The sequence below is a fragment of the Quercus suber genome, unplaced genomic scaffold (assembly GCF_002906115.3).
Source record: "Quercus suber isolate HL8 unplaced genomic scaffold, Cork oak 2.0 scaffold_541, whole genome shotgun sequence".
In the NCBI taxonomy this organism is placed as follows: Eukaryota; Viridiplantae; Streptophyta; class Magnoliopsida; order Fagales; family Fagaceae; genus Quercus; species Quercus suber.
In genome coordinates, this window is record NW_027069989.1 from 63,239 (window position 1) to 84,185 (window position 20,947).

Genomic DNA, 20,947 nt, shown 5'->3' on the forward strand with positions numbered 1-20,947 from the left:
TATTCTTCCTCTTTCTTGGATTAAGCTTAGCCTTAGGCTTTCCCAATTTAAATTCCTCTATTGCCACTGACCATGAAATCCCACACAGAATGCTGGGTGATGCTGCTTGTCCATTAATGGATCTCAATTGCAGGAATTAGAGATAAGCGCAATCAATCTTTGGAGAATGATTTAACTTGTGCATCATGTATGCATAGTTTGTAGAGTGTCAATTCATCTTTCTTTCTTGGAGCTAGTGATGGGAATGAATTAGATTGTGCTAGTAATCCATATGTTTATGCTGCTGCTTTTGCTAATCAGTTTGGCCTAACTGATTCAGGGATTGTCAAGTGTTTGTTCACGCTTGCTTTTAGTTCTGATAGTGGAAAGACCAAGGAAAATGAGATACTATATTGGGGGGTACTGGTAGGTTGCATTATTAGCATATTTGGGGTAGTTTTGGTGATATGGGTTTGTTGGAGAAGGCATAAGAAATGTAGGGAGAGGAAGTAAATTGATCCAACGGAGAGGGATTCGGTTTCGGTGATGGAAATGATCAATGGAAATAATAGTGTGATTAAGTTCACATTGGAGGAAATAAAGAAGGCTACAAAGAATTTTTCTAGAGAGAATTTAATTGGGTGTGGTGGATATGAGAATGTTTATAAGGGGATATTACCAGATGGGTTTGAAGTTGCATTGAAAAGGTTCAAGAATTTCTCAGCTGCTGGGGATGAAAGCTTTGAACATGAAGTGGAGATTATTGCTAGTGTTAGGCATGTGAATCTTGTTGCATTGAGGGGCTATTGTACTACAGCAGTGCATCTTGAAGGCCACCAAAGGATAATTATGTGTGATTTAACTTTTAATGGAAGATTTTATGATTATCTTTTCGGGTTAGGGATGAAGAAACTTAGTTGACCAATTCGTCAAAACATTGCTCTTGGAGTGGCTCGTGGTTTGGCTTATTTACATTATGGGTGTAGCCTGCTATCATCCATAGAGATGTTAAAGCTAGTAATATACTTTTGGATGAAATGTTCACTCTAGGGGGATTGTCACATATGAGCACTCAAGTGGCTGGAACCCTTGGCTATGTTGCGCCTGAGTATGCTTTGTATGGATAATTATCTGAGAGAAGTGATGTATACAGTTTTGGGGTTGTACTTCTTGAGCTTTTGAGTGGAAAGAAAGCAGTGATATCAGTTGATAGTGATGGAGCTTCACTTTTGACAGATTGGGCTTGGTTGTTAGTGAGGGAAGGTAGAGTATTGGATGTTATTGATGAAGAAATGCACAAGTTATGCCTAACAGAATTAATAGAGAAATATGTTTTGGTTACAGTTCTTTCTTCTCATCCACTATTATATGCTAGGCCAAGTATGGATCAGATTGTGAAGATATTGGAAACTAATTTTCCAGTTCCTTCAATCCCAGACCGTCTTGTTACTCTTCTAGCAAAGAGCTCTCAACAAGCTCTAGTTAAAAAGCCTTCCTATAGCCATCCATTTTTCTATAAGAGTGATCATCCCATTCTAAATCTTAGGGATGATTTGATATTTGAGTTTCACCTACCTCTTGCATACTTGGTTTACATTGTTGTACATTATGCTTTCGGTGTCATAGTGTGTACGTTAATGTAATCAATATAGGAGAATTAGGTTCTTTTTTATTATTAGAGAGAGACAAATTTTATTGAGATGTAGAGCTCCTTGAATAGTAGAGAAATAGGGTTACCATATTAGCATAGTTAGCATTTTTCAGCACGTCTTCCTGCTTTTCACCTTAATTTGTTTCTGAACCTGCAACCGCAAGATTTATAATTGAAAATTTATAAAATTTTCATTTCTATCATAGATACCACATAAATACTGGGATGTAAAAAAAGCATTAGCATTGGGATGTTCTACTGTGGGAAGTACCTGCAACTCTAGCAAGAGCTGTGGTGGAAGAAATGGAAGTGAGATAGTGGGTGTAATATGAAAAAAAAGATTCATTAGTACTTGTCTATAGAGTTGAAGTTACTAAATTCTGAGGAATACGCTCCACTGAATTCCCTTTTACCATGTGCCCAAAAGTCTGCTTGTCTAGTTTATGAGCCCTTTTATGATTACCTTAATCTTGTGAGAAGCAAGCCCAATAAGCCTTGCCCTAAGTTGTCTTGGACAGCCAACCTTCATCAGGTTGCTAGCATTGGGGTCGAAGACTAAGAAGTGAGTTAATTATCAGCCAAACATTGTTCTTATGGCTAGATCCTAAAAAAAAAAAAAAAATTCAACTTCTTCCTTTCAGAAAGGAACTATTGTTACCATTGTTCAAAGTTATGTTTTAGTTCAGTAGATAATAGTTTGACTGGTTATCTTGGTAAGATTTTTGTTTTCTCTTTCTTTTCCATCATGGATCATACTCTTTCTTACTAAAACCCATCTCCATGGTGGGCTTATGACTAAGAGATGGCAACTTCTCTTCTCTTATGCCAAATACTAGGTGAATTCCCAGAAGAGAAAATTTCTAGAGTATAGGCTTTGATACCATGTAAAGACTAGAGGTTTTTGTATTGAATTATGTGTAAAATTGGTTTATAAAAAAAAAAAAAAAGGTGTAAAATTGTACAAATGGTTGCCTTTATTAGACAAGTATATGAGTGAGTACAAGTAAATAGGAGTATGGTAAAATTAAAGTACAGTTGGCTTGGGCTGGTATTCAAATAGTTTTCATGTACCCTATAGTGATCATCAATTTAAATTCAGTCATATTTTTCCTAACAATATATCCTCCCTCCTTTCCAATATTCTTCTTTCTATTAATAAAATAAACATATCTTTCTAGAGTTCATTACACTTTTACACTTACTGTTCTATATAAAAAACAGAGACAAAACAAGTGGAAAGTTTTTCATTTTGTAAGTGATCCATTGCAGTAATAGGCTTGTGCCTTAGTTCTAGCATCTAAATTTTCATCTATTAGGTCAGTAGTCAAAGTGCTAGCTTGTCATTGAAGAAGAGCACACATTGTTATGGGAAGTGAGAGATAACTTGAGTTTGTGATTTTTGTTCTACTTGATTAGTTATATGAGATCATATTAATAATTCTACTTCCTTTTATCCCCCCTGAATTTAGAGTCAAGTTGATGTTCAAATAGAGACAATTGTCTCTATACAGTTTGCTAAATGCCTATTGCAAAAAGATGGACGAAAGATTCAAACTATTCAAAATGTTAATTAATTGCAATCGTAAATGCCCCAAAATATGTAACTTGCAAATGGAACTAAAAGTATTGTTGTGCCTACATCCATTTGCTCATGCACCGTGGTATGAGAGAGTTTAACAACAATTGAAAGATGTTTTAGCAGAAAATCTTCCCATATTTAGTCGACCTAAGAAACTCTGTCACTGCTTAATTAAAATCTTCCCAAGCTACAATTTGTTTAAAATGTATGATCAATATATGTGTATATCATGAATCATATACTAAAGTACTAATATGCATAATCCAAACACTATTTGCCTAATTGTTAACTACTTAAGTCTTTTTAATGTAGATTCCATTATTTTGTCTTCTTGATCTTTTCCCATTTGCCTATTGTTTTTTGGCAGAGCTATTTGCTCCTTAATATATAAATATAAACCTAATTATGTAGTGCATCATATATAATAATATGCATAATATAAGCATTATTTGCCTATTTTTCAACTATTTAAGTCTTGTCATTGCAGATTTACTCACGTTCTCTCGACCTTTTTCCATTTGTTTGTTGTATTTTGGCAGTTCTAATTGTTCCTTAGTTTGTGTCACATTCTCTTTGTCAAGTGAATCATCATATAGTCACTCCTAATTCATTGCATTGAGTACAAGTGAAAATGGACAACAATGTTGTCCTACATTTCTTGCATCGTCTTTTTTCTTCTAGAATTCCACCAGTTCCACTTGATGTAGCTACTATCTTATCTAGAAAAGCTCAAAATGCCCTCTGGAGGTTGTTCAGCCGACTTTGAAGAAGTCCTCATCAGCTTGAACACCTTATCACCAACTTATAATAAAAACTTGCTATTGAATAAGTGACCCCAACAAAAGATGAAAGATGTAGTAAGGTTATTGTATTGTTTGTCTAGAATTTAAGAGGCCAAGTTACTTTCTAATTAATATTCCCTAAATTTGTTTTAAATGAATATAATTATATTAGTTTAATCATAAATTAGTACCATGAAAGTGACCCTGCAACAAGAAGAGAGAGAGATATAATAAGATAGTTTTGGTTTCACTTGTCTAGTATCTTAGGAGGCCAAGTTATTTTCTTATTGATATTAAGCCCCCTCCATTTTTTTTTTATTTAATGAGGATAACTATGTTAGGAGAATCACTTGAGTTCAAGTTGAAACTTTCCACTCTTAGAGCATCAGCAGTGGGCTGGTCAAATGCTAAATGTAAAGTACATTTGGCATTTAGGCCCAAAATATGCTCAGCAACTAGATGGCTAAACTGGGAAATGCCAAATTTTTTTGGCATAGTGCTATAGTACCATCTCATATGTGAGATGGTACTGTAGCGCTATGCCAAAACAAAATATTGTAGTTTAATCTATTCAAGCCCTTCTCTCTCTTGCTACAGTCCGGGTTTTTGCTCTCTCATCCCCTCTCTCTCTCGCCATTGTCAAGCTTCTCTCTTTCTCTCTGAATCACCAAGCCACTGTCACCAAGCCTCTGCCAAATGTCGATTCACCCTCACCCATCTCCAAATCCCTTTACCGATTCACTCATCTCATGAACCCAACGCTTTTCTCTCCAAATCACCAAGCCGCAGTCACCAATCCTCTACCAAAGGTCGATTCACCCTCACCCATCTCCAAATCCCTTTATCGATTCACTCATCTCATAAATCCAACACTCTAGATACCCATTTAACTTTTCACTCCATCACTCTCTCTTCAAACTGAGATTCTCAAGGGTTCTCAAGTGTTTGTGGGTTTGGATTAAAATTTTGTTTGCAAAATCTCAAATGAAGCTCCGTTGGTCTCTCAAATCAAATCAAAATCAAAATCAAAGCAATTTACTAGGTGGGTTTTGATCCATGTTAGAGTTTTTGTGTTTGTGTTTCTTTTCTCTTTCTGCAAGAAAAAGGGGGTTCAGCTTGTGTTTTTGTTTAGGTTTTGATCTAAGAATTGCTGTTGATGTTTATAGAGGTGGGATTTAGCTTCATCACGAGGGGTTTTCACTCTCTATCGGATTAGCATCTTCAGAAAGTTTGCTCAGGTTCAACTTCAATTACCAAAATCCCAATTTTATTAAATAATCGGTGTTCTTGTTTACTGATTTTTTCCTCAACAAATTAATATGTTGTATGCAAAGGTTCTATCAATGGTTTTTGTTAAAATTGGTTTATAAAAAAAAAAAAAAAGGTGTAAAATTGTACAAATGGTTGCCTTTATTAGACAAGTATATGAGTGAGTACAAGTAAATAGGAGTATGGTAAAATTAAAGTACAGTTGGCTTGGGCTGGTATTCAAATAGTTTTCATGTACCCTATAGTGATCATCAATTTAAATTCAGTCATATTTTTCCTAACAATATATCCTCCCTCCTTTCCAATATTCTTCTTTCTATTAATAAAATAAACATATCTTTCTAGAGTTCATTACACTTTTACACTTACTGTTCTATATAAAAAACAGAGACAAAACAAGTGGAAAGTTTTTCATTTTGTAAGTGATCCATTGCAGTAATAGGCTTGTGCCTTAGTTCTAGCATCTAAATTTTCATCTATTAGGTCAGTAGTCAAAGTGCTAGCTTGTCATTGAAGAAGAGCACACATTGTTATGGGAAGTGAGAGATAACTTGAGTTTGTGATTTTTGTTCTACTTGATTAGTTATATGAGATCATATTAATAATTCTACTTCCTTTTATCCCCCCTGAATTTAGAGTCAAGTTGATGTTCAAATAGAGACAATTGTCTCTATACAGTTTGCTAAATGCCTATTGCAAAAAGATGGACGAAAGATTCAAACTATTCAAAATGTTAATTAATTGCAATCGTAAATGCCCCAAAATATGTAACTTGCAAATGGAACTAAAAGTATTGTTGTGCCTACATCCATTTGCTCATGCACCGTGGTATGAGAGAGTTTAACAACAATTGAAAGATGTTTTAGCAGAAAATCTTCCCATATTTAGTCGACCTAAGAAACTCTGTCACTGCTTAATTAAAATCTTCCCAAGCTACAATTTGTTTAAAATGTATGATCAATATATGTGTATATCATGAATCATATACTAAAGTACTAATATGCATAATCCAAACACTATTTGCCTAATTGTTAACTACTTAAGTCTTTTTAATGTAGATTCCATTATTTTGTCTTCTTGATCTTTTCCCATTTGCCTATTGTTTTTTGGCAGAGCTATTTGCTCCTTAATATATAAATATAAACCTAATTATGTAGTGCATCATATATAATAATATGCATAATATAAGCATTATTTGCCTATTTTTCAACTATTTAAGTCTTGTCATTGCAGATTTACTCACGTTCTCTCGACCTTTTTCCATTTGTTTGTTGTATTTTGGCAGTTCTAATTGTTCCTTAGTTTGTGTCACATTCTCTTTGTCAAGTGAATCATCATATAGTCACTCCTAATTCATTGCATTGAGTACAAGTGAAAATGGACAACAATGTTGTCCTACATTTCTTGCATCGTCTTTTTTCTTCTAGAATTCCACCAGTTCCACTTGATGTAGCTACTATCTTATCTAGAAAAGCTCAAAATGCCCTCTGGAGGTTGTTCAGCCGACTTTGAAGAAGTCCTCATCAGCTTGAACACCTTATCACCAACTTATAATAAAAACTTGCTATTGAATAAGTGACCCCAACAAAAGATGAAAGATGTAGTAAGGTTATTGTATTGTTTGTCTAGAATTTAAGAGGCCAAGTTACTTTCTAATTAATATTCCCTAAATTTGTTTTAAATGAATATAATTATATTAGTTTAATCATAAATTAGTACCATGAAAGTGACCCTGCAACAAGAAGAGAGAGAGATATAATAAGATAGTTTTGGTTTCACTTGTCTAGTATCTTAGGAGGCCAAGTTATTTTCTTATTGATATTAAGCCCCCTCCATTTTTTTTTATTTAATGAGGATAACTATGTTAGGAGAATCACTTGAGTTCAAGTTGAAACTTTCCACTCTTAGAGCATCAGCAGTGGGCTGGTCAAATGCTAAATGTAAAGTACATTTGGCATTTAGGCCCAAAATATGCTCAGCAACTAGATGGCTAAACTGGGAAATGCCAAATTTTTTTGGCATAGTGCTATAGTACCATCTCATATGTGAGATGGTACTGTAGCGCTATGCCAAAACAAAATATTGTAGTTTAATCTATTCAAGCCCTTCTCTCTCTTGCTACAGTCCGGGTTTTTGCTCTCTCATCCCCTCTCTCTCTCGCCATTGTCAAGCTTCTCTCTTTCTCTCTGAATCACCAAGCCACTGTCACCAAGCCTCTGCCAAATGTCGATTCACCCTCACCCATCTCCAAATCCCTTTACCGATTCACTCATCTCATGAACCCAACGCTTTTCTCTCCAAATCACCAAGCCGCAGTCACCAATCCTCTACCAAAGGTCGATTCACCCTCACCCATCTCCAAATCCCTTTATCGATTCACTCATCTCATAAATCCAACACTCTAGATACCCATTTAACTTTTCACTCCATCACTCTCTCTTCAAACTGAGATTCTCAAGGGTTCTCAAGTGTTTGTGGGTTTGGATTAAAATTTTGTTTGCAAAATCTCAAATGAAGCTCCGTTGGTCTCTCAAATCAAATCAAAATCAAAATCAAAGCAATTTACTAGGTGGGTTTTGATCCATGTTAGAGTTTTTGTGTTTGTGTTTCTTTTCTCTTTCTGCAAGAAAAAGGGGGTTCAGCTTGTGTTTTTGTTTAGGTTTTGATCTAAGAATTGCTGTTGATGTTTATAGAGGTGGGATTTAGCTTCATCACGAGGGGTTTTCACTCTCTATCGGATTAGCATCTTCAGAAAGTTTGCTCAGGTTCAACTTCAATTACCAAAATCCCAATTTTATTAAATAATCGGTGTTCTTGTTTACTGATTTTTTCCTCAACAAATTAATATGTTGTATGCAAAGGTTCTATCAATGGTTTTTGTCAATGTTATTAATTCCGTTTCGGAGCCCGTTTCGGTTTGTCCAGTGGAACGAAATATTTCGGTACCGGCCTATTTCGGCATACCGTTTCAGGGTGTTTCGGGCTTCCTAAAATATATATATATATATATATATGAACACACACATATACAGTCTATTATTTATAATTTATTGTGTAAGTATTGTAAAAATGTTATCAATATAATATTTTTTTAATAAATTAATATTAATATAAAGTTATAAACTATTGTACAGCAAAGCAAAAATAGTACCTCTGAGGCTCTGACTGACATTTGCTTTTGAATTTTTTAACTTTTTTTTTTTTTTTCATTTCCAAAGTCACTCACGTGATTGGGCTCAGAAAAGTTAAAATTTGAAAACAATAAAAGGCAGACTCAAGACAAAAGAAAATAAAAGTTTTTTTACTTATTACTTGGACTGTGTGGTCAACTCAATAAAGCAAATAAAACACTACCCACTTTGTTAAAAGTCTGAAACGCCATCTCAAGTTCATTTCTCAAAGATCTTCTCAGCTGGGTTCTAGCGGAGTCTTTGCAAAGACATGGGTTCTAACTTCTGACTTCTAAGAGGAAGCACACAGCCATACATAAATGATAAATCTCGTTACCGTGAGCTTTTCTTGATTTTTTTTTCTTTCTTATCTTCTTTTTCCTTTTGTTTTTTTCTCTTGAGTTTTTTCTTCTCGCCTCCTCATCCTTCCTTTTATTTTTCCCCCTCACCGTGGCTCATAAGATTTTTCCTTGTATTCTGTCAATTTATTTTCACATGAAACTCATTCCGGCGAATTCATAATTTTGGCCGGTATTTCGAAATCACCCGAAACGGCCGGAACAACCCGGAATGACCCGGAATTTGTTCCAAGGTGGAACAAGGGGTATACCATTCCGGTTTACTTGCTGGAACGGTATTTTCCGGCCATTTCGGCCGGAACGGAACGAAATTAATAACTTTGGACTTTTTGTTGTGTTCAACTTTATGGTTTTATTTGATTTCTATTTGTACATGTTGGCTATGTATGGGTTGTGTTTGCAAATATATTATGCATGCATATATTTTGAGTTATATTTGTTGCTGTATTCTATTAATATTTGGCTGTGTAAAGGGCTAGTATTTCTGTAACAAAAAATTACTGTTGTATATATAGTCAAAATATATTGATTCGGAGTTGTCAACATATATTGTTTTGATTAGGAGTTGTCAAAATATATTGTAGGATGTTGTTGTACATGAGAAGTTGCCGCCAATCATAATATGTGAAGGCTTTGAACTCTTGTAGATTTGGTTAAGTTTGTATTTCTAATTGTAGTAATCACTTATCACAAATACTTGAACTCTTAGACTTTGTGAGTTGGCTCTAATTGACTTCATACACTAATTGTTTTAAGTTCCTTATTTAAAAGGGATGGGTACAAGAAGAGATAGCACGATATGCTAATATCTCACAAATGGATGATGATTTTTTGGCACCATTTTTAAGTGGGTCTCAGAATACTTCAATGCCCATCCAAGAATCTTGTCCGAAAGTTGAAATTGTCACCCCTAATCCAACAAAACGTGGTGGCAACTTTAGTGTAGATGAGGACAACCTCCTCATCTCTGCATGGCTTAACATTAGCATGGATGCTGTGCAAGGTACTAACCAAAGGGTTGAAAAATCTTGGGAGAAAATTGGGCAATACTTTTGTGAGAAAAATACTTACGGAACCACAAGTTCTACTTTCTCCCTCCAAAGTCGATGGGAAAATATTAATAGGGAGACAAGTAGGTTTGCTGGGTTCATGGCTAAAATTGAAGCCCGAAATCCAAGTGGTGGGACTTATGAGGACAAGTTATAAATTATATTGCAATGGTGTCACAATAATAATTTTCGAATAGTTTCAAGACACTAATTATTTATTTATTTATTTTTTTTAAAATAGTTGAAAGATGCAAAGGATCTATATAATGCTTCACCAGCTCCAACAACCGGCAAAAAAACTGCTTTTGCATTTGAACATTGTTGGGTTGTGTTGAAGAACCAACCAAAGTGGAGTATGCCTATGGAAAGATCAAAAGGGCTCCCTCAAACTCCAAGTTCAATTGATCAAGTTGGTAGTAATGATGATGACATAATGGAGTTAGAGAGACCAATTGGCAGAAAAGCCAAAAAGGCTAAGCGAAAAAGAACAGATGGTGATAAGGGTTTTGAGGATTATTTGGCGAAAAAATTGCAATATATGCAGGAATTACATGAACAAGACAATGAGGCTCTTCGCATCAAAGCATATAGGGTTCGAGTGGATGCGCAAAGAGCTGATATTGAAAAGGAAAGGCTTCGTCTTGAAACTAGTAGGGAGACGCATAGAGTTGATATTGAAAATGAAAGGTTTCGTCTTGAAACTATTAGGGAGGAGGGAAGAATAATGACCTTGGATACAAGTGGCATGAATGACAAAGAAAGACTTTATTTTGAAAATCTCAGGGATCAAATCCTTGCAAGACAACAATTAGAGTAAATAGTTGGGTTTGAACCAAGGAGATGATATCTTGTCATAACTATATTTTGGTAGTAAATTATATATGGGTTGGGGTTTGGCATTTGTAGATGATATTTTGTTTCAACCTTATTTTGGTAGTGGCTTATTTTAAGCGTAGGTTTGGAACATGTAGATGATATATTGTTCCAACTTGATCAATTGGCAATAGGTTGTGCCACTTATGTAATCACATCTTTTTTGCTTATATGAAAAACTTATGTCCTTTCTATGTTTGATGATGTATTTTTGCTTATAATAAGATTGATTAACTAAACTAGATGGTCACAATTAATGGAAAGTGACAACTTTTTTATGCCCTTTCCCTATTTATGTCCTTACCATTAAAATTGAACTTTATGCCCTTTCCCTATTTCTAGCTTATTTAATGGTAAAATTGAATAACAAGCTACTATTTCAATTTCTTAATTAATATTTTAGTACATGAATGAATATTTAGGCTTTACTATACTATGAACAAGAGCTTAATACTTGAATTAAAGCTAGAGATATTAGCCATTTAATAAATGCTTTTTAGCCCTTGACCTCTTTCTTAACGAGATGGGAAACAGGGGATCATAGTTTATTGCATACAAATGTTTGATTCTAGTCTATCTTTTTAATGTATCATGTCATAGCGAGCAACTTCACTTGTAGTTCAATGGACTTCCCACATGAAGTAGGTCAAGAAATGTATAAGAATTCCAATAAATTTTTGAAAATCTTGAGCCTATATTGTATGCTGAAATTGTGGTGTTCAAACTTTGAGATTGAGTTTAAGATACTATAAATTGCTTCCGTAACTAGGCTGAGCTAGTATATGTCTGTAAGAATGTAGTATTTTCTAATTGAGTAAACTCCCCTAGTAGTTCACCTATAGTTCAAGTAGACCTATAAACTGTATGAAATTGTATATAGAAGAAATACAACACATCTTGGCCAAGCAATAGACGAACTCCGGCCTCTATGTTATTGACAAAGCTAGAGACACAACTGGAAAGGGAAAGAACCTGTGGATATTTCATAGTTACCATGTACTTGACAAAGCCACTATTTCATGAGGAAACACTGTGGTGCAAAGCCCAATATTAAAGACTAGCACCCCAAGGTGCAACCTATTAATTATTTAGTTGACATTGATAATTAACCATAGATGTTAGGAAAAAGGCATAGTCCTGGTCCTCCTAGATGGGAGAAAAAAAGTTGCTAGTGGTCTCCATTTTCCTAAATCTATTATTGTATCTCGATTAAAGTAGCAAATGAGTTTCAAACCTTAAAAGAGTTTCAAACCTTACAAAGATTAAAGTAGCAAAAGTGTTTCAAACCTTGTTATGTAGATAATAGAGAACTATATGCTTTATTTCTTATCAATCTTTACCAGGGGACTTTTGCTTTGACAGATTTTAAGCTTTGTTTATCGAATAATATATCTACTTGTTCCCTTTCCATAATGTAATCTCTACTTGCTTTGCAATAATTGTGATAATTTCCTAACACTATTGTCTTCAAGGTTGTCTCTATGGGTTGATCTAGGCTTCGCAAATTGCTTTTTGACAACTCAAATGAGGATGAGATAATGAGGTGAGTTCTTAAGGGTTCAACATCACAACGTAAACATTGTCGTTATATCAAACGTGATCGTTTGACAAGCCATAAAAGACTTTATCTCGATTACTTTGCCAACACACTAGTATATCCTCCTAATTTATTTCGGAGGAGATTTCGGATGAGTCGGTCTCTTTTTCTCCGTATTCAATCCAAGGTAGAAACTTATGAACCTTACTTTATCCAAAAAAGAGATAATGCTCAAAGGCTCAGTTTATCTTCTCTTTAAAAGATAACAGCTGCACTTAGGATGCTTGTGCATGGAGTGGCAGCTAATTTTATGGATGAGTATGTGCGGATTGGAGAATCCATTGCAATAGAAAGTCTGAAAAAATTTGTTAAAGCGGTGGTTGATATTTTCTCCAAGGAAAACTTGAGGTCCCCAAACAACGAAGACATTGCTAGACTTTTAGTCAATGGGGAAAGACGTGGATTGCCAGGGATGCTAGGGAGCATTGATTGCATGCATTGGAAATGGAAAAATTGTCCGATTGCATGGAAAGGTTAGTACTCTGGTCACATTCATGAGCCAACCATTGTTTTGGAAGCAGTGGTATCATTTGATATTTGGATATGGCATACATTTTTTAGGTTATCTGGGTCAAAAAATGACATTAATGTATTAGAACGGTCTCCTATATTTTCTGAGCTCGAACAAGGACGTGCTCCTGCAGTTAATTACTTAATTAATGGCCATGAGTATATAATGGGATATTACATTGCCGATGGCATATATCCGAAGTGGTCAACATTTGTTAAAACCATTCCATCTCCACGAGGGCACAATTTTTTTTTTTTTTTTTTTTTTTGCAAAAGCCCAAGAGGCGAATAGAAAGGATGTAGAGTGTGCATTTGGAGTGCTTCAAGCAAGATTCGCAATTGTGCGTGGGCCTGCTAGATTTTTCTATAGTGAAACGCTCCAAGACATCATGAAAGCATGCGTAATTCTTCATAACATGATTGTTGAGAATGAACGAGATGTAAATGAAGCAGTGGAAGTAGATTATGAGCAAATTGATGACAATCCTACTATACAACTGTCATGGGAGAACACAAATGAATTTACGGAGTTCATTGAAACCCATCAATGTATTTCAAACCATAAAATTCATTCTTAACTCCAATTAGACCTCATTGAGCATTTATGGCAATTACAAGGGGAGTTGTAGGAACATAAGTGTGTGAGTTATGCATGTGGGGTTTTATTATAATTTGATATATGTATGAGTCTTCTAAAGACAACATTGATAGTTACGTATGTGGATTGTATCTATATAGATGTATGTGGATTATAAAAGTTGGTAGGTTGAGTACATTGATATTTGGCAGGTTGTATGTATATATATGTATGTGGATTTTTTAAGTTGATAGGTTGAGTACATTGATATTTGGTAGGTTGCATTTATATGTATGGATGTGGATTTTTAAAGTTAGCAAGTTTGAGTAAATTGATATTTGGGAAGTTCTTTCTAAAAAAAAAAAAAACGAAAAATTAGCAGGTTCTATATATATATATGTGTGTGTGTGTGTATGTGAATCATTAAAATTGACAAGTTGAATACATTAATATTTGATAGGATGCATCTATAAACATGTATGTGGATTTTACATTAATATTTGGCAGGTTTGATGGTATATATATGTATGTGGATTTTTAAAGTTGGCAAATTTGAGTACATTGATATTTGGCAGTTTCTTTCTCAAAAAATAAAAAAATAAAAAAATAATTGGTAGGTTGTTAAAATAGTTGGAAAGAAATTGAAAAAAAAGAAACTGGCAGGTTGTTGAAAATTGACCATTGGAATAGTTGAATTTGAAAAAACAATAACGATTGAAAAGAAATAATAAAGAAAGATTAAAAATTAATATTTCAATAAAATAATAAAATAATAGAATTTTAGAATATTTGGTGTATTGTAAAATAATATGGTATAATTAATAACGTAACTTTTTAAGATGGTAAAATAAGATGAGATAGCAAAACTGGTTGTGGATGCTCTTATGAATTAAGTTTGACTATGATAATTCTAAATATCTGATCAAATCCAATGTATCTTATTTCCCATTAATTTTCTATTTCCATTCAAAGATATCATAGGATTAAATATAATAAAAGATTCTTCCATGTTTAAAAAAGTTAAAAGAGTAACCAAAAAAAAAAAAAAAAAAAAGTTAAAAGAGTTAAGACTCCTTCAAACTTTCAGTTCCCGCCAATATATTAACTTTGGAATTGGCAAAGAAAGTTATTGTTTTCTTCAAACACAAAAAACCGTAGCTTCAGAAATGTCCCCCTTATCAGTCCTTTTCTTTGCCTTGGTACTAGGCTTAGCATTTTCTAGCTTTAGTTTTTCAGTTGCTGATAAACACAAAATCTTGCAAAGTGACCATTCTAAAGCCTTTTGTCCTTTGAACTTTGATGTTCTTAGGAAACTGGTCATTAAAGGTGTTCGTAGGCCTGCATTTCGTGACATTCCAACAGTGTCATTACTTTCTTGAGGGGATACGCCTGGTTCGATCTGAGTATCTTCGAACTAATGGGTACTTTCTTCCTCCTCCTACCACTTCTAAGGCGTGTTGGGAATCATACCAGAGCCTAATTGGAAAGTTTTTTGTTGGCTTTGATATCCAAACTTCTTGTGGCTATCATCCAGAATGGATTTCAAAGGGCTGTACAAATATCACATCTAAGGCAGAGTTTAAGAGCCTAATGCCTGAATCCAAATTACGGGCATTTAAGCTTTACTGTAACCAGTCTCTGAAAAATACTTCTGCTTGTGAATTGTGCACCAAAAGTTTGTTGAGTCTTGGTGATTCATATCTGCATGGTCCTGAAAGAGCAAATGTCTCAGTTTGTACTGGATATCCATTTATGTATGCCGCTGCTGTAGTTAACAAGTTTGGACCAACTGATGCAACAACTGCAAAGTGTTTGTTCTCACTGGAATTTTCAGTGCGAGCTTCCAACACGAAGCTAACATACCATTGTACTTTCTGGTGCTATAATGGGTTTCCTTGGTGGAATCTTTAGGGCCTGTTCTACAGTTTGGTTTCTTTGGATTCGACGAATGAAAGCTATCAGAGAGAATACTAATTCTGCAAAGGATGAGATTGGTTTGATTTTGGGGTTGGGATCAATCAGTGGATGTACCAACTTGTTCAAATTCAAATATGAGGACATTAAGAAGGCAACCATGAACTTTTCTAGGGAGAATCTAATTGGAAAGGGAGGATATGGGAACGTTTATAAGGGAGTATTGACTGATGGATCCGAAGTTGCTTTCAAAAGATTCAAGAATTGCTCTGCTTCTGGGGATGCATCTTTTGCACATGAGGTAGAGGTTATTGCAAGTGTTAGGCATGTTAATCTTGTTTCATTACGAGACTATTGTATTGCAACAGTGCCTTTTGAAGGTCACCAGAGAATAATTATTTGTGATTTCATTCCTAATGGAAGCCTCTATGACCATCTTTTTGGATCAGAAATGAAGAAGCTTAGTTGGCCAATTCGGTAGAAGATTACAAATGGAACGGCACACGGGCTGGCATATCTACATTATGGAGCCCAACCAACAATCATCCATAGGGATATTAAGGCCAGTAACATACTTTTGGATGAGGCATTTAAGCCAAAATTAGCAGACTTTGGCCTTGCAAAGTTTAACGCAGAGGGAATGACACATTTGAGCACCAGGGTGGCTGGAACTCTTGGTTATGTTGCCCCAGAGTATGCCTTGTATGGGAAGTTAACTGAGGGGATTGATGTCTACAGCTTTGGGGTTGTGCTTCTTGAGATCTTGAGTGGGAAAAAAGCACTTGAAACAAATGAGGGGAAGGCTTACCTTTTGACAAATTGGGCTTGGTCATTGGTTCAAAGAGGGAGAGCATTGGATGTCATTAAAGAAGGTATGCCTGAGTTGGGGTCATGCCAAATGATGGAACAATATGTTCTCATTTCAATTCTTTGTGCTCATCCAGTATTACATGCTCGGCCAACAATGGAGCAGGTTGTGAAGATATTGGAGACTAACTCTGCCAACTGGAGTGTATTCGGGCTCTTCTAACAGTGGTTATTTGTCTAACTCTTCACCCAGCAGCCACTTAAATTTGGAAAAAATGAGACTGGCATTTTAAATTTTTACCAAAGGGAGATATGAACTGGATTCCCTACTATATTCTAAAGTAGGTAGGTCCTTTGACATTATATGACTCTTTTTGCCTCTGGCATGCTCAGTCCATTCTACTTGTAGTTTTGCACCTTGTAGAACAACATTATTCATCTTAAAAATTGCATTGTATAGAAAACATAAATAAATTAAATTGGTTAGTATTGAATTTGAGAGCATATATGTTCAAGGCCAAAGGCCTCAGTCATAATTCAGGCTGTCCAAAGACTTGAAAGATTAATGGCTAACAATGTCATAAGAGCAGTCTCTCATCAATTTGTGTTATGAGGCCGCCAAAGCAAAATCCATTTCTCCTTTTTCAGTTATACAGAAGATTGTACATTAGGAGTCCGGAAATTCATGTGAAGCCACCAAGGTTTTCAAAGTGACAATCACTTATATTGCATTCATGTTCATTGATGGGTCCAAAATATATCTAAACTATATGTTTCCTTCTAGTCATCTTTAGACTTGAAAATTATAACATTGCCACAACCCGAGAAAGTGCTAGCCCCCTTTTTTACAAAACAAAAGTACAATCATTTTAGACTTGAAAAATAATAAGTGTGCCACGACCCAAGAAAGTGCTAGCTCCCTTGTTTACTGAACAAAGTACAATCATTTTAGCATTTTTTTTAGCATTTGAAGCTTAACTTTCGTGGTCAATGACCTTCAAGTCAAATGTTACATCTTGGTGTTTCCAACTCTATGTTCAAGGTTCGAATCTCCTTTCCCTATTTGAAATGTATTTAACAACAATATTTTTGACTTTTTTTTGAAAACTCTTTTGTCTTTTTTGCAGTTTTATGTCATTTTTTTTAGCTTTATAAGTACTTTTATGTCTTTTTCTTTTATTTATTTCATTTTTTATTACCTAAAACCCACATTAGGGAAATCTTAACAAGCACCATGGTGCTTGTTAACATTTCCCATGTATAAAATAAGAAAGGTTTAACTCTAATAGGCCACCAATGAAATAGCATCTTTTATTTTTCTTTGAGAGGAAGAATGTTTGCCAAAATGCAATAATATTTCCTTCTCACTTGGAAAGAGGCACCATCCTAATAGTTTTACTAAAAGGGAAAAGTTAATAGATGTCCTAAGAGTATTAGTTTAAGAAATATTTTTAAAAACTTTTTATGAAAAAAGAAAAAACAATTGACTTTTTTGACAAATTTTTATATTTTCTATGAAATGAAAGTGATATTAAAATTTTCTTAAAATAATCTATTAACAAATGCAATAAGGACACTGGTTAGTTGAAATCTTCCTTTTTCTCAAAAAAAAAAAAAAAAAAGGTTGAAACCTTCCAAAAATGAGAATCCCTTTCTCCTTTTGTTTTACTAAAATGGGATCCTTTCTGGTTTCAGTGGGAAAATCATCCAAGCATAGTTAATTCCTATTTGAGAGGAAGAGTGTCTAAGATTTACAGAAAATGCAGCACTTTTTTTTTTTTAAGGCTTCGAAAGAATTACTGGTGCTAATCTCTCTACTATAAAGAGAAACACTCATGTTTTAGTAGCAAACTTGTCCAAACAAAGATAATTACGATTAATACTAAAAAAACTATAAGCCAAATTTTGCTCTGTAGAAATTTTTTTAATTTTAATTTTATTTTTATGGTATTAATTGCATAGTCAAAGAAGAAACTAGAGAAAATCCAAAGAATGACAATAATTATTTGAAGAAGAAGAAGAAATCATATAATTCGTCCAGTCTTTTAGATCAGCACCAAAGACTTAGCAGTTAGCAGGTCTGTAATAGATCATTATTTTCTTTCTTTTTTGCATTTTTCATTTGGATTTGTAAACGTTCTCTCTTTTCTTGCTTTTACCCTTTAAAAAGTTTGTAAGATTTGAAAACATGTTTACTTTCTATTTCAATTTATGAACTATGTTAATGTAATGGCTTTCAATTTTGAGATAACAATATATGCCTTAACTTAAATATCCAATCAACGAGGAGACAAAAATTATCATTTTGCAATGTGTGAGAGAGAGAACTACAATATTATATACATGCGCTTTATTTAAGATACTTGAAAAATAAGTTTGAGAGCCCTAGGTGATTAACAATTCACTACTTGGGGAGGTGGCCGTCTGGTAAGAAGTTCTCGTGACCCATCACACCTGTAAGTCCAAGAGTTGTGAGTTTGAGTAGTGACAACCAGCAAACTCTTAAAAGGCAATGCTCAGTAGCTCACTTTGAATGATCTTGGCTATAACATGGAAATGCAAAAATATTGCTCAAGATCAAAAGCAAAACAAAAATTGGGAGAGGAAGATTTGAAATTAAGGCATGGGCACTCTCTGATCTGTTCTGGGCTAATGGGCTAAGGAGCAAAAGTCTTATCTCTTATTTGCTTCAAAGTTTCGTCTCAGGAGCTTCAACAATGGCTGCCCAATATTAAAACCCAAGCTTCCTCTCTTTTTCTTCTTTTCTATTCAGCCCACCCTCGTAACCCAAAGCCCAAAATGTATTGTTCTTCTTTTCGCTCAAAGAGGGTCCATCAACCAAGCAAAAAGCCCTAGCCCTTTATCTATTGGGCTCGACCTGCTAACTCAGTCTCCAGATCGCCTTTCCAAGCTTGCGCAAAGCTAGGGTTTTAGATTATTTTTATTATTATTTTTTTAATTTTATATAAAATTTCTAATAATATTAAATTTATTAACGGATTGACTTTTTTTTTCCCCTGAGAAACATTACCTGATTGACTTTTTTTTTTGAGAAAGATTAACGATTGACTTTATACATTCATTTTAGTTTTTTTTTTTCCTAATAATATCTTGGATAGTTTTAACATTATTTTAAACATTCATTTCCTATTATTTAAAAGCCCTTTAGTCCATGAAAAGATCAATCTCCATAGAGGCCTAGTCTCATTCATTTGCTGACTTGGGTCACCTGGGAAGGAATAGCCGAAGTGAGCTGGTCTTGCTCATAATGTTTAGTTGGGCTTCAAGGTCGGATACAGTCCATCAAGAAATAGAGCCCATTTGTTAGTTTCCTCTGTAAAGAGATCCACAACCCAAGTGGGCTCGTATTGCTCGTCCACTGACTTGGACCTCAAAGTCTAATGTTGTAATGATAACTTTTACTATGACTTTACAAAAATTTTCACCAAATTAGTTTAGAAAAAAAAAAAAAAAAACCTTAAAATCACTTAAAAATTGTGGCATATGTCATTTCAACCTGACTAAAATAAACCCCACATCACCTATGGCTAAGTTGGGTTAGTTGATTTTTATTATAAAAATAAAAAAATAAAAATCTCAAACCGGGACTGGGTTAAATCAAGTTGAAAAGATGCATGTCATAATTTTAAAGTCGAATTAGTGCATGGAAAACTTGGTCAAGTCCACTTATGACTCCAAATAAAAAAAAAAAAGTCCACTTATGACTCCATTCATTTTCACTTTCTTTAGTTTTGATGTGTGAATGCTTGGAATTCTTGCAAAATGACTTTCTGGCTTGAGTATGACGGTCCACCTAACCATTTTGTTTGTAGAAAATTGGTTCTCAAACCTTCTTTTCCGACATGAATATCAATAAAGAATTTTCTCAATTAAACATTTAAAAGCAAAAAAAAGAAAAAAAAAAGATACAGTTTTTCACTTACAAATTAGATGTGAATCTATTACTCCAAAAAAAAAAAAAAAAATCGTAATCATAATTATGAATTTATGATCAGCTTCACTTACATACTTATTCAGTTATTCTTGGACCAAACAATTATACCATTTCTCACTTCTTCTTGTTTCAAAATTTGAATTTGAATCTCTAAAGTTATATGTTGTTTCTTTCTCAAAAAAAAAAAAAAAAAAAAAAAGTTATATGTTGTTTGGATTGTTAGCCCTTCCGTGTCTTCAATAACGATTTCTCACTTGTTTTTCACTTGTGTATGAAAATGTATGCAAGTTAGTGCATGTAATTAACATTATCCTTTTAGTTAAACAATCCACAAAATCTGTCATCATCAGATCCTCTTAGAGTGCCATGAAATAGTTAATAAAGTCTTCCATTAGGGGAGAAAACAAAAAAGGAAATAAATGGAAAATGCTATAGAGATATTTTTTTTATTTCACAATCTCATATTTGTCCTATTGTATTTGGAATTATATTTATTTATTTTAGTTAATTATTGACACCACTTATATTATATACCAATTATGACAAACTATTTTACCAATAACATAATATCAACAACAAAAAATTACCAATAACAAAATTGAGAAAAAAGAATTGTTTGGATGTCTAGACATATTGAAAAGGGAAAAAAAATTTAAAAATACATCATGATTTTTTATATTTAAGGAATTTTTTAATTTTTTATAACTATTTTTATTTTATTTAATTATATGGTTTACTTGTCATGATTTTATTGATCCAGCTAGCGCATGTGACAAGCTTATGTGCCATTTAATTAGCGAATACATCAGCAAAAAAATGATGGAAGGGCTAACAATCCAAACAACATATAACTTTTTTTTTTTTTTTTTTTTTTTT

At 34.0% G+C, this 20,947-nt stretch overlaps 2 pseudogenes; both read left to right on the plus strand.

The window, feature by feature from the left end:
* Positions 1–525: 525 nt before the first annotated feature.
* Positions 526–1,622, plus strand: LOC112037169 (probable LRR receptor-like serine/threonine-protein kinase RKF3; annotated as a pseudogene).
* Positions 1,623–14,639: 13,017 nt separating this feature from the next.
* On the plus strand, positions 14,640–16,409 carry LOC112037171 (probable LRR receptor-like serine/threonine-protein kinase RKF3; annotated as a pseudogene).
* The last annotated feature ends 4,538 nt before the right edge of the window (positions 16,410–20,947 follow it).